General features: G+C 52.2%; 1 protein-coding gene across 1 annotated transcript in view; it reads right to left on the bottom strand.

Annotated features, from left to right (window-relative positions):
* The window catches only part of NCKAP1 (NCK associated protein 1), a 577,107-nt gene that overhangs the window by 454,476 nt on the left and 105,673 nt on the right, over positions 1 to 16,958 (bottom strand). The window lies entirely within an intron of this gene.

Below are 16,958 nucleotides of genomic sequence, written 5' to 3'. Positions count from 1 at the left end.
TGTGGGGCACGAGCCATACTTTCCACTCATTGGGCTTTGACTAGGAACTGAAACAAAAATGCAGACTTACCCGGCAATTTTGATGGGCAGTTGCGGGGGCTAGTGAAAGTTGAGAGGCGCGGGCAGAGGGTTGATGCCTGGTGTTCAAGGGCACACGCAGGGAGGAAAGCGTGCTCAGTTTCCGGATGGACTGGACCTCGGGTCGATGGTTTTTAGGCGCTGAAGATTGAAATATTCCCATTCCTTACTGTGCTCCAACCCTACTGTTTCTTTCCAGCTCCTGGGGCGCCAGTGGGCAGGCACACGCCTGGCTCGTTGTAAGCGCTGCAGTTTTATTACGGCTTGGGGAGTGAGACCGTGTGGAAAGGCGTAGATTGTCCCGTTGTTCAGTCTGGGTTGCCAGCATTTATATCACGCTACCCCATGGCTGTCAAATTACGTGTAGTTCATTTTCAGGCCGTCCTGTTTTCAAAGGAAGTTGCATCACGTGAGGTGAGAATCGTGCGGTGCTTTCTTTTTAGGTCTCGCCTTCGCAGCGTGAATGCGCTGCAAAGGCAAAAAGACCTTTTCCCGTCGCAGCGTAATCACTCAGCCTCACCATGTGGCCTTCTTTGTTTCCCTGCAGTCTAGATCTGCTACGAAGTTTCACCCAGCTGCTCTCGGTGCACGCTCCTCTCCCTTGGTTTTTTTTTCTAAGAAGAAGGGGGCTGGGCCTCGGCTTCAAAAAGGGCCTTCATCCTCTCACACAGTGAGTGAGGAACTTTGGAGAGAGTGTACCTCAAGGTATGGGCCTTGCGTTATTTAGTTGGCGGAAGCTGCTGTGGCACTATGTTATTCAAAGCTAAAGATAAAGTTAAGTAGGGCCTCTGCCAAGATTAGCACATTTTACTGCCACTGCTTTTTAATGGTTAATGAACTCTTCGTTATTCAGTGAATTTTTAGGTTGCATAGCTGTCCATCTGCCCAATGTCATTAAAGTGACTTTTTTTTTTATCTTGTGATGATTTTCAGCTAATGACACTAGTTAGACCTACACTTATGAGGGGAAAAAACTGCAATTCCCAGCATTCTTTGCGTTGCCTCAAAGCGATACTGACTTCCAGACTCATGACGTGGGGTTTGTTGACTGCAACGAGGTTAGCTGCATGACTGCACATGACGAGCACCATGGTCCAGTCTGGCAAGGCTACAAAATGACCACAGCAGGCACAGTATGTTCCGCTATGATTGTAAGCTGGTATCCTTATGCCGATGTCTGTGGTCACCCTACACATCCTCTGTTAGATGCCTCAAACGTTTGGTTTTATCGAAGAACCGAATAGCGGCAGAGCAGGACTGATAAAACCTAGAAGTTCTCGTTTATTCAAGTTCCTCTATCCGACTTGGTCGTCACTTCCTATTTCTCTCTATGTCCCCATCCCAAGAGTGCTGCAATTCTCTCTGACCCTCTCCTCGCCAATGCCTTTACACTATTTTGACTTTGTGGTTCTGATAGTTCCAAAGCCTTATACATTAGTTTATATTACGATCTGGATTTCACTGGAACTGGTGTTACACGGGGTTTGCTTTTTACTTTTAAAGTGTGAAAATATTTGAATGTTGCTGAATCTAACATCACCGGTTCTTTCTGACACGCATCTCACCCTTTAAAACAAATTCTTAATTAATGGTCAACTAAGCCCACGTGGATGGTAGGCAGGCTAGGCTGCCGCTCGTGGTGGTTCAACCATGTGCCCTAAGCGTTCTGGGACTTGTAGGCCCATACGTGGAAAAGTGAAATTACAAGTGCTGCCTGCTTTGTTGTCAGGGCAAATAATCACCATGAAACTCTAAAACTCTCACTCGTAAAGAGAGGCCAGATGACTGATATGATATGTGATGAACTATAATGGAGTACTCCCCACCCAGTTGTTTCTTGTAAGTTGTATGTAGAGTATCTACTGTTTGGGTTGCCTTTGAATTCTGGTTCTTGTATTCTTTGCGTTCATACTGGGGGTAGGAATGCATACAAATGCAACTACTAGAGTAACAAGCATTGGCATAGCCAATAGGTCTCGCCTTTGGGACCTTATAAGTGTTTAGACATGCAACAGTTGATGTTGTTGCACCAAGGATATTATACTACATAACTAAATACTTATAAGGTCCCAAAAGCGAGACCATTTGGCTATGCCAATGCTGGTTTCTTCTTCATGTTGTGTTGCTTCTCCCTCCCACTCCCCTTAAGTGTTGCTTAATCCCTCAACCACCCCAGATGTCCATATTCTTCTTCCCTCGCGCCCCCAACCTCCCGTTCTCGGACTTACTTCTTCCCTTCCATCCACCAATTTTCCTGTTGTCCTTGTTGCTCATTACCTCCCAATCCCAAACGTACCATTGTCTGTATTGTTCTCCACCCACCGTAGGAAAAAAAAAACACTGACGCAGCCAGACGCTAGCCACTTCATACCGCTCTTTTGCTCTGTCCAGATCCCTTCGACGCTCCTTCCCCTGGTCTCTGTTCCTCTTAACCTGTCACATTTCCTCCGGTTGTCCGTGTTGCCAGCCCATACCTGCCGCTATGACGCAGCCGGGGCTGGCCACAACATAGCACGGTCTTTTCTAAGATTTAGCCATGCTACCCACAGCCATGCAGAAGTACAACATAGCTAAAAAACATTGGCGACGCCTAAAGCTCTCATATAGGCAAGACCTATTGGTTTTACCAATGCTGGTTTATTTTGTCATTAAAAAAATCATACATTTGAGCTGAAGGTCATTTATATAATCTTTCTTACTGCGGAGAGGGAGGTTCTGAAAAAGGTGCAATGCTTCCTAGCCAGCAAAGATTTTTATTTCTCCAACTGTTGAATTAATTGAATGGTTTTACTCAGTTTATGCAGATTTGCCTCAATAGTTTTTCCTAATTCCAGACCCAAGTATCGAATTGTCATGATAGATACCTGTAGCGGGCTATCTTCTGAAGTGTTGCCATCAGTGCGGGCGGTGGGGAGTAGGGACATTAAGGCCCTCCACGTTAAAGCCTGATACTCTTTGGAACTCCTCCAGTTCTTTCATGAGGCGTGGGAGAGACATGGCAGGATCCGTCAATAATATTAGTATATCATCAGCAAACATTGCCAGTTGGAACTCATCGCTAGCAAGAAGTACGCCTCGTATCAGTGAGCTGTTGTGGATTCTTTCGTCAAGGGGTTTCAGGCTGAAAGCAAAAAGGGAGGAGAAAGATGGCAACACTTCTGGGTGCCTTATTCTATTGGAATTTACAGCAATATTCTACAGTTTATTCCAACTCTTGCTTTAGGAAAAATGGTATCCAACTATAATCCATCCTCTGAAGGTCTCTCTTTGGCGGATCTCTAGAAGGGTATCATTCACAAAGTCTGCCCTGTTGAAGCCTATCACATTGTGCAGGGAGATCATGGCCACATTGAATTCCTCCATTATTCTAAATGTCAATATGTGGACAGCATGCCTTCTGAGTGATAAAGTCATATAGATCGGAGTACGCGAGTTCACCAGAGATAGATTGAAGTCTTGTTTTCACAATTTTAGTAAGGATTTTAACAGTGTGGAGAGAAATAGGTCTACATGGAGTAGCTGTCAGTATGGCTCCCTGGTTTTCAAACAAGGGAGATCTTAGATTCTGCCTTCGAGGATACCATTTTATTCGCTTTGATTTTACCATAGTATACTTTGGGGAGTATAAGCAATGAAAGTTTATTTTTAAAAAAGGCTGTAAACCCATCAGGACTCGGGACCGTAGATGGCTGTAGTTCTCATACTGCCCTCAGAATTTCTGTTTTGGAGATGGGTTGCTCTAGTTTCTCTCGCTCTGCAGCTGGGATAGTAGTGATTTTAGCGCTCTGTTTAGTATTCATGACACGCTGTGTTTGTCTTATACAAGTTCCTATAGAAGTCATGAAAACAATCAGTTTTGCGGGCCTCTCTTAAGCGCAAAGAGACAATTCTTTATTTAACTTCTACTATGACACTTTTATCCTGTCACACTCTGAGGAGGTTAGCCAGGAGTTTACTTGTTCTGTTCTGAATTCTTAGAAGGGGAAGTCCAGTTTTGTCAATATAAATTTTGCCCTGTCTGTTACCATCATTCGAATATGTCCCTTAAAGGGTTACTAACCTCTTCCGTATCTTCTGAGATTGTGTTCATTTGTAAGCTTCCATAGAATCTCTTATCTTTGACCTTGGACGAAGGGATAATGCCTCGTTAATTTTCCAAAGTCTAGCTTCCTCACCTATAAACTCTACTCTAACAACTTCTTCAGAGACTCCAAGGGTGTGCCAGCATTTATTTCCCTATTGTCACTGTGGGTTATGTATTCCTAAAAAGTTTGCTAATATTAAGGATGACAGGATAATGTGGTAGAGCTTCACAAAGAAGCCAAGATTTTCTTTCCCCGTCTGGGGGTGAGGATAAATCTAGGGTACAGGACAGTGGGCCATGATTGGAAATGATCCCTGGAAGTTATCTTGGACTTCAACAATCGCCTTTCGTCAAGGAGGATGTGGTTAAGCTATTCATCTACCAGAGCATGAACGTCTAAATGGAGTTTTTCTGGACTCAAAAGCACCACTGATCCTCAAGGGGTATGTTGTGTTTTGTTCAATGCACCATCCTTAAACAGGTTCAGGTTTGCCCCCGATACAAGGGGGCCCACAGCACACTCAAAAAGGGGACCTAGTGCTTCCAGCAGGAAATGTTCCTGGCATTCGTTTGGGCAATAGATTGAAACGATTCACAGGGGCTTTTCTGTGAGAATGCCAACGCTATGACCCATCTGCCATCCTTACCTTTCTGATGGTCTCTAATTTGAAATTCACAACCCTCTCTAAAGGATACCCACCCTAGCTGTCTTAATTTCAGAAGGGAAGAAAATGGGAAATTGCTAGATCAGAGAAGAGACTGGTCTGAGAGAAGAGACTGGTCTGAGAGGAGAAGATGGGTTTCTTGTAAAAGGGCCACATCTGTGCTCAGAGGTCTAAGTGTATGGAGGACATACTTCCTCTTAAAGGGTTATTTAAACCTCTAATGTAATATGTGGTAACTGTTAGCTCTGTCAAGTGGGTCTGTGGATGAGGTAAAGGCGAACTCAAGAAATATGCAAACAGCGGGTGCCTATAATTGAGGGTTATGGGAGGGATTATTAAACATCTCCACAACAGAAGAGTCCCAAAAAGGGACACTTACAATGTTCACCCCAAATAGAACAACGTGTAAGTAACAAGATCTTTGTTCCCGGTCCCATATCTAGGAATCAGAACATAATATTTTCAGTATGAAACATACTTCTAGTATTAGTGAAAAGAATATTGAGAAAAAGAGTTAAGGGGCAATATTACTGTTCGACCACAAACTTGGCTCCCACCAAGAGCAGGATAACAGCAAAGAGCTATGCTAATCAAGCAAAAAGCAGCCCCTCCGTTCCTACAGTATACATTAAGTCAAGGGTTCAACTTGGTGGCTCCATAATCTTGCAGGAAATCTGATCTTTGGGCAGGTCCAGCATTAGTATTTTGGAGATGAGCAATAGCAGCCCTATGACCTTTCAGTATTCTTTCATTTTCAGAGATTGTCTCAAACATGTCTGTGGGACCTTATGCCATTTGCATATTATGACGTGTTCAAGGTCTATCACTCTGTTGTCGTCTGCATCGTCTCGTGATGGAGCGAGGAAAACGTTTACACATGTCTCCTTTGAGCATTTAGATGCACGGATCAGACCCTTCCATTTAAAGATGATATGGAAGGATGACCCCATTTGTAAAGAATGCGTTCGTTTTGCAGGAAGGATGTGACTGGCTTGAATGCTCGCGTTTTCTGGAGTGTTTTGAGAGACCGATCTTGGATTATTCGCAGCGCCACAAATTTATAGGTTATTTGGCCTTTAGTCGCGAGCGTTTTCATGACTCTAGCTTTATCCTCAAAGTGGTGTATTTAGGTATGTCTGGAGGGCTTCTGACACCTATCCCCCAGGAAGTGCCCTATTGGCAATGTTGATACGTGGAGGAACATCATCAGTCTTTTCGAGGTCAGCTTCCAAGAGGCCCAGGGCATAGGCCCTAAAGTGTTTCCTTCTGTTCCTTCAGGCACGCAACAGATGCGAATGTTACATCGATGCAACCTATTTTCCAGGTCTTCTTTCTTTTGCAGTAGGATGATCATTTTGTTGCTGAATGGCAACAATTACTCCGTAGTATTCCAATCCCACTGTTGTTTCATCTTTAATGTGTTCAAGCATATCTATCCAGCTGCTAAAGTCCACCATCTCCTTTCGTATCTCTTTTGGGCCTTGGCGCAGGTCCACACAAACCTCCAGTAATTTCATAACTTTTTCACCGTGCTCAGTGTCTACACTTGTGGATCCAGTGTGGCCAGTTTCATGCTGTCTGGTTTGGCGGTAAGAAGGATCTGTTTTTTGTTGAGATTTTGTTGGAGCCAGTATTAATTGTTCCTGTGCGCTTATTTTTGGCTGCAAACATAGGGTATCTAAAGTGTTAGCCCTCTGGGAGGTTAGGGTCTTCTCCCAGCTTAAGGCACTATGTGGGGTCCGCCAATTTGTTCCACTTGTGTCCTCCAATGTACCCCCTCATAATCACCTCAGTGTGGGTCAGGGGCCCCTGGGCAATCCCACTTTCTTGTGTTCAAAAGTGGGTTTATGCTGTTCCTCTGGGATAGGTGTTGGTAGAGTCCCGAGATATTGGGTCCCACTATTGCCTGGAAGAGTCATAGATGGGAATCTATATGTTTGATTGTAATGCCCTCACACACCCTTTCAGGTGTCATGCTTCATCATCTGGGTTGCTCCTCGTTGGGTCGGCAGTGCAATACCCAATGGGCTCCCTAAAATAGGGGCACTTTTTCGGAGATCTTTTATCCAACAGCCGTTAGGTGAAGTGCGAGTGTGGGCCAGAACTGTGTAGATGTGGTGAAGTGATTAAAATAGCATTGGTAGTACCTAGCAGGACAAGCTTTATTCTGGGGGTCTCCTACCCTAAGTAAAAACAGTGGACAAGGGGGCGTGGCCAAGATGGCGGCTTGAATAGACGTGAATCGAGAGGCTCCCCGGCTCAAAGCCCCATTATCACACTATTTCTAGCTGCCACCCCCTGTGAATCTGCCCAAATCAAGCTCGAACTTTTCTGCTGCCTTGGAGCGCTACCGGTCGGATTTTTCTGGGCCATTGATCGCCTGTGGCCCCGCATTCCCAGCCGCCGGAGAGGACAGCGCAATGGCGACGAAGGTTTGAGCCCTTCCGCCGCGCGGTCGCACTGCAGTGACTGCACGCACTAGACCGGAGCGCCGTGGAAGCGCACACCGGAACACGGAGAGGCGAACTCGGCAGCTGCGTGCGGTAGCTGGGGGAGGCGGTGCGCTCCGACCCCCCCGGACACAGTGCGTCCCGCCGGAGGACCCCCGGCAAATCCAGGCCCCGGCGTGGGCCTACCAGACGGCCGGACGGGACCGGCCCCGGCGGACCCACAGCGCCCACACTCTGCGCATACCAACCCTGCTCCACTGGGGGACCGTCGGCTAGAGCTTTGTGCGCCGACGGACACTGGCGACCCGCAGCTTCCGCTGTTGACGCGACCGGTGCAACGGCGAAGAAGGTTAGAGCCCTTCCGCCGCGCGCCTACGCCTCGGCGGCTGCGGGCGTCGACAGGATTACTAGGCCTGTGAGCGGCTGCCCCCGAGGAGGCGCCCGGGGCATCCGGCGGCCGAATACCTGAGGGGTCGGTGCTCCTGGCCTTTCCCGGGCAGGCCGTGCCCCGTCTGCAGCCAACCAACGACTCCAGGCCCCGGCGTGGGCCTCCAGACACATACCCGCGCCTTCTCTTGGCGGGCCTACAGAACCTTCGGCTGCGCGGAGCACCGGCCTCCGGTCTTACGCGCTCCCGCTGATCCTCCCCCACCTCATCGGCGGCCTCTGGGGAGGACGCGCTGGGATCAGCGGCTCCGCTCCATCGGAGCCTCGTGCACTCCAGCGGGAGCCCCTTGGACAATTTAGGCCCCGGCGTGGGCCTACCGGGTGGCGGCATAGAACCAGCTCCGCCACACCCACAGAGCCATACAACGGGCGGGGCGTCGTTCGCCCGCCCCCCACAACTCACCGGAATCCCCCTCGCACCTCCGATCTCCAGCGGGGGGATAACACCTGTGCTGGGGCCTACTCCCCCGGCCCCTCCGAGAAACTGCGAGCCCCACCGGAGGCCTCCGTCCACCGCGCCTCCCACGGCAGCCATCTTACTAAGCGGCACCGGCCCGCCGCCGGGGGCGTCCCAGAGCACCCCCACCCCCTGGCCTACCGGCGGAGAGACACGCCAGCGACGAGGGAAGCCACCCAGCAGCGCACCCCCGCAGTGATAACGGCCCCCTGGACAGGGGGCATAAGGTGAGTGGCGCCCAGCGACCTGGACTACCGAACACTCTCCCCCCCCGGGTCCCTGCACTCTCTGCTGGATGACCCTCAACTGCTGAGGTCAGAGACGCAGCCCTGCTGGACGCTATCCTGGGCCCCCGCTCGCCAGGGCCGTCAGCCCCGGCCTCCTCCCTGTTGCCGGCTATCCGCCATCCACCGGGTCCCCCACTCAGACACTGGGGCTGTCCGTGGACCTCTCCGCGACATCCAGTCCACGAGATCTTCCTCCAGCTGCTCCCGGGGCACTGCTCTCCTGCCTGGCGCCTAAGCACTCTTCCTAGGCCTACGTTGCTCTTCCTCTATCAAGCATAACCCTGCTCGGCACGGCACGGTGGCCCCAGCCCGTCTAATCTGGTCATCTCTACCCCCACTACCTCACTAGCCACTACACACTCTGAGCGCCGCCCTTGCAGCGCCCCACGAAAGACTCTTCCGCCCCCGGAGTGGCTTGCGGGGCTTCTTCTTGGGCCGCCGTTCCTGGACCCTTCGCGGGACCCAGAACCGGCTCTGATTCGTCCGCTACTCGTCACAGTTCGTTTTGTTGCTGGGCGATCACTCGACAGCTCCCGACGATACCCATCGGCTGGCCCGCCGCCCTGTTCTGGACATCATGACGCACTCTAGTCGCAAAGGGACCCGGAACGTTGTGGAGCTCATGCAGAAAGCAGCGTCGAAGGGAGACAAGAACCAGCCACAGTCGTCCCCGAAACCCCCCGCGAGCCCTCAGCCTCAGGACGAAGATTCCGCTCCGATCACGAAAGCCTTCCTAGCCTCCCTCTTCAACACACTGCGAGAGGACTTCCAGACTCTGAAACAGGACTTGGCTGGGGAACAACGCGAACTCCGTCGTGACATTGATGGCCTGGGTGAGCGAGTTGCCTCTCTGGAGGACGCTGATCGGTCCCGCAGTGGGGAGGTGGAGAGACTCCAACAGGAAATCCTGCGACTTCAGGATCAACAGGTGGATTTACAGTCGCACTCTGAAGACTTGGAGAACCGCTCCAGGCGGAATAACATACGGGTCAGGGGTGTTCCGTTGAAGGCTGAAAAGGACAATGTGACCAGTTACCTTCAAGACCTATTCAGAGACATCCTGGGAGAGCCAAGCGACTTTGAGATCCGAATCGACAGGGCGCACAGGGTGGGCATGGCACGCAGAGCACCTGCACCACCTCCGGACATTCTAGCGTTCCTCCCGGACTTCCCCCTGAAGGAACGCATCCTTAGAGAGGCCAGGAAAGCACAGCCCATCAGATTTCGCGATGACCCTGTTGCCCTCTTTCAGGATCTCTCTAACATCACCCTACAAAAGCGTAAATCCTTCAGACCTGCGACGAACTTCCTGCGGGATGCCGGGATACCCTACTCCTGGGGCTACCCGTTCCGTCTGATCTTTAAATGGAACAGCTCCCTCCACCAGCTTAGATCACTCCGCGACGCCTGCTCCCTGCTTGGGATCGACATGCCGGAAAGTTCATCCTCCAGAGACGCCTCTCCGTCCCGGTCGCAAGAGGACCCACCTCGCCCTACAAGAGACGGCTGGCAGACGGTCCGCAGGAGGAGAACGCCGAGAACCATCCCGAAACCCGACCCGATCACGGTCGCCCAGGAACGAGAAGCGGCAGTACAGGAAGTGGCAGAGAACACAGCACCTGACCTGTAGAGCATTGACCTTTTGAACCTTGACCAATTTGGGGGTGTTCTCTCACCCGCACATGGCTTAACTGGGGTCTGGGCCGGGGAGCCGCCAACTGGACTGCAACCATGGTACCCCTTTCTTTGACTTTCTACGGACCTGTGCCCTGCACGACTAGGCCCGAGACTTTTACCGGTTTCTGTTGGGGGGGTTGTTCTGGGAGGGGGTGGGAAATTTGGGGAATGGGGGTTCAGTACTTGAGGGGGGTTGGGCTGGTCCACTCTGTTGGGGTTAGGGTGGCCACGGGGGGGAGGGGATTATTGGGGGGGGACCAGTACGCCATGGGATCTTTACACACACCAGGGTTTGCCCACGTTTTCCACCATTGCGCAGCGCCTTGCACTACTGAGCCCGTTCGCCCCTGTGTGCCCCGGCAATGGCTGACACGCTCAAAATCCTGTCTCTTAACGTCAAGGGACTCAATAACCCGATTAAGCGCAGGGCTATCATCTCCTACCTAGAGAATTCTGAGGCCGACGTCTGCCTGCTGCAAGAAACCCACCTCTTGGCTAAGGACTGGCAGAGGCTGCACTCCCGCGCTTTCCCACAGCAACTCTTCTCCTCTCTCCCATCAAAGAAAGCTGGGGTGGCTATACTCATATCGCGGCGCTTCAAAGGCAAGGTAGGGGCCAAAATAGGGGAAATTAAGGGACGCCTTCTAGCCTACGCTTTCCAGATAGGCAACACCACCTACGCGATAGGCTCCATCTACTCCCCCAAAACAGGTCAGGAACCCTTCTTGCTATCCGCAATCTCAGAAACGCTTCAAGCACCTCACACCTACATGCTCTTAGGGGGGGACCTTAACCTTGTCATGGATACAGTCAAGGATAGATCGGGGCACCGTTACGGAGACACAGGGGCGATTTCGCAGAAGGGCACCACTTGGTTGCATGATAGAGACATCTCGGACCTTTGGAGACACGCACACCCACTTACAACGCAATACACATTCTACTCACACGTACACCACACTTACGCACGCATAGACCACTTCATGGGCTCATCGACCCTCATTCCCCACGTCGCCACGGTGTCAATTATCCCGGCTGCCCTCTCCGACCATCAAGCAGTGGAACTGACGCTTAACGTGCCCAGCTCGCCGCGCACTCCGGGGTCGTGGAGGCTTAACGAAACCCTCTTACAAAAACTGACGGTAACCCGCCAACTTCATAAATGCATCTCAGACTACTTAGCCACCAACGACACCCCTGATGTGTCGATGTCGTCCTTATGGGGAGCTTTGAAAGCTGTCGTTAGGGGGGAGCTGATAGCGATATCAGCTGCAGACGCCAAACTTCGCAAAGAAAAGAGGAGCGACCTCTCCGACAAAGTCGCGGAGTTGGAGAGAGTTCACAGCCGCACTGGCGCCCCGAGAATTTGGCGCCAACTTAAAGCCGCCCGGGCCCAGTTGGCTAGCCTCGACACCGACAGGGCAGAATTTGCTGCTCTTCGCCTCCGTCACACGTACTACGTGGGGGGCAACCGCACCGGCCGGCTCCTGGCCAGCGCCTTGAAAGCCAAACTCCAACGCTCCAAAATCACGACGCTGCTAGACGACGCCGGCGATGCAGTTACTGAGGACGCACAGATCGCCTCGGCCTTTCGCTCCTACTATGCCTCTCTATATAGCACGGATAAGGCGTCGCCGACTGCCATTGACATCTACTTGCAATCGGCCGATATTACGCCGTTATGTTCGGCGAGCGTGGAAACCCTTGATGCCCCCATTCGCCCCGACGAGATCCCCGCTGCCATTGCACGCCTCCGTCCGCTTAAATCCCCGGGCCCTGATGGCTTCTCATCGGGCTTTTATAAATCCTTCGGCCATGTCCTAGCGCCTGTCCTCGCCAGGCTATTTAATTCCTTTGAAGGGCCGAGTTCCATCCCGCCCGATATGCTTGCAGCCGACATTGTGGTCCTGCCTAAGCCGGGCAAACCCCCAACGCAATGCTCTGCATTCCGCCCCATCTCCTTACTCAATCTAGATCTGAAGCTGTTAACGGGAGTACTGGCGGCTCGCCTGGGCCCCTGCCTCCCGGGCATTCTCGAACCTGACCAATCGGGCTTTGTCCCGAACCGCCAGTGCAGTGACAATACCAAAAGACTCCTGCACCTCGTGGACAAAGCTCATTTTCAGGTCTCCGACTCTGCCCTATTAGCCATCGATGCAGAGAAGGCTTTCGACCGTGTCGACTGGACCTACTTGCAGGCTGTGCTGCGGCGCTACCACCTGGGCGACCGGTTTCAGGCCTGGATCGCGAGCTGCTACCACCGTCCGTTGGCACGTGTCCGGCTGGGTGGCCTCAAATCCGACCCCTTCGAGATACAGAGGGGAACCCGCCAGGGGTGTCCCCTCTCACCCCTCCTATTTGCTCTATACGTGGAGCCCTTAGCGCAGAAGATCCGCGATAATCCCCACATTATAGGAATGTCTTTCGGCAACGAACCCCACGTGGTGGGACTGTACGCAGACGACATAATCGCCGCTTTAGACCGCCCATCTAGCTCCATACCAGCGCTTTTGGCGGAGCTGGAACAATTCGGCGCGGTGTCAGGTTTCAAGGTCAACCAGGGGAAATCCCTGATACTGCCCCTTGGCAGCCATGCTCTTCCCAATATCCCACCGCCTACCTTCGGGTGTCAACTGCGGTCCACCACTCGACTGCCATACCTGGGGATTACCCTGACCTCCTCCACGGTCTCGACGGTTAATCACAACTACTCTACCTTATCATCCCAGATCCGGGCTGATCTCGCGCGTTGGTCAAAGCAACCCCTCTCCTTACTTGGGAGGATCGCGGCGATAAAGATGTCGGTCCTACCCAAAATATTATACATCTTTCAGACCCTCCCGGTGTCGCCGCCAATGGGAATGCTAGCTGACCTCCAACATGATCTTCACCAATTTGTGTGGGAGAGGAAACGCGCCAGGCACCATCGACGAGTAGCGCACAGGACTGTAGACGAGGGCGGCCTCGGGATCCCAAACTTGCTGCAATACTTCCAGGCCTCGCAAATTCGATATCTGGTGGAGTGGTACCGGCCCGAATCAGAGAAGAGATGGCTCTTTCAGGACAGGGCCATGGCACAGACCTCCCTGTGGAAGATACCGTTTCTTGCTCGCCAGCACAGGCCCCGTTATCTCCTCCGCTCCCCTATTACTCGGACCACTATGGCGACCTGGGACATGGTAGCGGTCAAACGGGGCCTCACGACCTTCCCGTCCCCACTTACCCCGCTCTTTGACAACCCCGCATTCCCACCCGGCACAGACACTCGAGCTTTCCTGCAATGGCGTGACACGCCTTGCCGATCAGCTGGGCACCTCTTTGATATGGAGGGGTTCCTCTCTCTCGCCGACATCTCGCGAGACTATGGAGTGGATGACCCTCACATGTTTCAATATTTCCAAATCCGCCACTGGCTCTTGAGCCCGGACGTTGCCCCTCTGGTAGGCCGGCAAATGACACCGTTCGAACGCTGGCTCGTGTCCAAGGACTCAGATAAACATCTTATCTCAGACCTCTATCGGATGCTCTCCCCTGCTGCCGACCCTGCTAAGACCGCTGGACAGCGGCGATGGGAAGCAGAATTTGGAAGACCTCTTTCCTCAATAGAATGGAACCACATATATTACAGGGCCGCCCACACTACCCGCAATACCAAAGCCAGGGAATCGGCGATCAAATTGGCTATCTATTGTCACCTTACCCCAGCGAGACTCAATCAAGGCAACCCGGCCCGTAGAGCGCTGTGTTGGAGAGGATGTGGCAGCCGGGGTACACTGACTCACCTCCTGTGGGAATGTCCCGCCTTGCAGGAGTACTGGAAGGTCGTCCTGGACGATATTGATTCCACGTTCGACACCGAGATCCCACGCTTCCCAGCATACACACTCCTAGGGCTTCCCAATGCACCTACATTCCCCCTGAGATCAGCTCGCGGCAAACAGATGGGCATCGCTATGCAGGCAGCTTCGCAACACGTCCTGTCGCTCTGGGGCTCCACTATCCCACCCACCCACACTGGCTGGCTACACAAGCTGTGGTTCACGTTGGGCATGGAACGGATCCAGGCCACACTCACACATACCACTGACGCATTCCGCACCACTTGGCAGCCGCTCCTGACGTTGCTCTCCAGGGAATTCCACGAAATCACCTGCCCGAAGTACCTTCGTATCCTACGACTCACAGACTGCATTGTGGACCGAACGCGACCAGAGGCACCCTGATACATTTAGACTAGCTATAACTCACACGATTACTATGGACGACTGGCGTACTGGTGGGGTGGGGGGGCGTTAGAGTTGGGTGTTAGGGGGGGAGGCGGGTTCTTAGGGCTGGCTTGTTTCCTTGTTGCCCCGACTAGGGGCTTCTCTCGACCTCCGGGCACCACCTTTCCATCTGGGCATGCTCATCCTGTTCACCTAACGCTTATTAGAGAAGACGTGTCTGTCTGTCTCGCTTGCCTAACTTGCCTGTTGATTGTCCATTGCTATGCCATGCCTGTTTTTTTTCTGTTCTAAAACTCAATAAACATACTTTGACATTAAAACAGTGGACAAGACACTCACCCGAGGATTATGTCTTGCGTGGTGGTGTCCTTGTTAGAATGTGTGGGTCAACATGTTTCTCGCTGTAAGTTCAGTCAACTTGCGATTGAACACGTTCGTTGGGGCCTCCTTCTTATGCTGGACCTTCCCACTCCTGGCTGAGTGGAAAAAGGCCCTCCGTCCCCCCTCTTGCTGTATACAAATCCCACTTTCTCATGATGAACAGTAGAACTCAACTACACATCTGGTGCCACCGCGGTACAAACTGTGCCACAAGACAAACAAGTTACCGACGTTCGATAATGCTCTTTCTGGTAGAGACTGTATGCAGCTGCAGAGTCTTCACCTTTTGAATATTCCCCAGCCGCATGCTTAACCTACGAGGGTGTGCTGCCACCACCGTCATCATTTTCATGAACACCTGAGGGGTGCTGGTGAGACAAAAGGCGAACACAGTGAACTGAAAGTGCTACTGTCCCACCACACCAAATAGCACCAATGGGCCGGCAGGACAGGCATGAGGAAATAGGCGTCCTGCAGGACAAACACCATCATCCAGATGTTGAGGGCAGACAAGACCTGGGCGAGCATTTTGAATTTCTCATTCCAGAGGAGGGTGTTGAGAGGGCACAGTTCTAGAATAAGCCGAAGATCTCCGTCCTTCTTGAGCACCAAAAACTAGCAGGAATACCAACCACGCCCTTCTTCTGGCGCAACCACCTTCTCGAAAACCATTTTGACCAAAAGGGCTTGTAATTTTTTTCCACAAAATGGGAGAGATGATCCTCAGTCAGACGATGGGTGGACAGTGGAAGGTTATCAGGTACTAAAGAAAGAAAGAACCTTTGCGGACAGTCTGTAGGACCCAAGGACCCACCTGTTTGACATAATGCTTTGCCAACCCAGGAAAAATCTGTGGAATCTGCCTCCTTCCGGGTGGCTGTAGCCGTGTAAGGGTACACTAACGAGGTTTGGCAGGAGGGGTTGCCGGGGTGGGAAGGGGAGGTTGGGTTCTCTGGAGAGGGTGCTGTATCAAAAAGGGCAGGTTGCCTGGGGGAGGGAGATGGAGCCTGGCAATCTGTCTGTTGACTGGGGAGCTATTCCAACGCTTGGCCTAAGCCCCTCGGAGGGTTTCAATGAGTTCTTCATTGAAAGGATGGAGAGGATCCATCATTTCCTGGAACGGTTGCAAGACCAGAGTCAGCATGTTAGCTTTCAACTCCATGGTGGGAAGCTGTAGGCCAAGGACTTCTGCTAACCTACGCATAACCATAGCATAGGAGGACGAATTGTCCGTGGCAGGGCCTGGGGAAGAGAAAAAGGCAGTCTCTGGGGAGGTTTCTAGACCACTAGCCTCCTGCAAGTCCTCAAACAAATTGTACTTGACACAGGGCAGGGCGAACTCATCACCCTGGTCATAGTCATTGTCAGAATCAGATCTGATTAGAGAATGCAATGAATGTTGCTTGCCACATGGATGATTAAGTGCAGGAGCTGGTGCCTCATTCAGATTCCGGCACAGCGATGGTCGGAGTCAGACTGGCATAGCGAGGACGTCCAAGCCACCTCCTCGGGAGGCGAGGTTGGCAATGGCATCAAGTACCTGGCAGGGCAAGGGGAAGAGAAAAAGGCAGTCTCTGGGGAGGTTTCTAGACCACTAGCCTCCTGCAAGTCCTCAAACAAATTGTACTTGACAAAGGGCTGGCGAACTCATCACCCTGGTCATAGTCATTGTCAGAATCAGATCTGATGAGAGAATGCAATGAATGTTGCTTGCCACATGGATGTTTAAGTGCAGGAGCTGGTGCCTCATTCAGATTCCGGCACAGCGACGGTCGGAGTCAGACTGGCATAGCGAGGACGTCCGAGCCACCTCCTCGGGAGGTGAGGTTCGCAATGGCATCAAAGTACCTGGGGCTGACATGGATTTGGTCAGAAGGAGCAGCGTGGTAAATGGAGCAACGGGTGAAGTGCCTCAGAGGGTCCAGCTAGTGCAGAGGGCGCACTAGCGGACAGTAGTCTAGGTGAAGGGCCTCTTGGCACTGTGGGGCCCAAAGGCGTGCCAGAGGAAGTAGGTAGAGATCTGAAGAGCTGGAGCATAGCTGCACAGAAATCTTCAAATTGGGCGGCACGGGGGAAGGTCCTCGAAACTCTGCTTGTGCCTGAACCAGCTGCAGAATTGGGCAATTTCGAGAGTGGGAGCGAGACAGTTGGCATGCCCACGCGATTCGTCAGGGGAGTGGGAATGGCACGAAGGGGCAGAAATCCA

Source organism: Lissotriton helveticus, chromosome 3_1, assembly GCF_964261635.1.
Source record: "Lissotriton helveticus chromosome 3_1, aLisHel1.1, whole genome shotgun sequence".
Taxonomy (NCBI): Eukaryota; Metazoa; Chordata; class Amphibia; order Caudata; family Salamandridae; genus Lissotriton; species Lissotriton helveticus.
The sequence above is the reverse complement of the archived record's forward strand: the minus strand, read 5'-3'. Positions and strand labels throughout refer to the sequence as shown.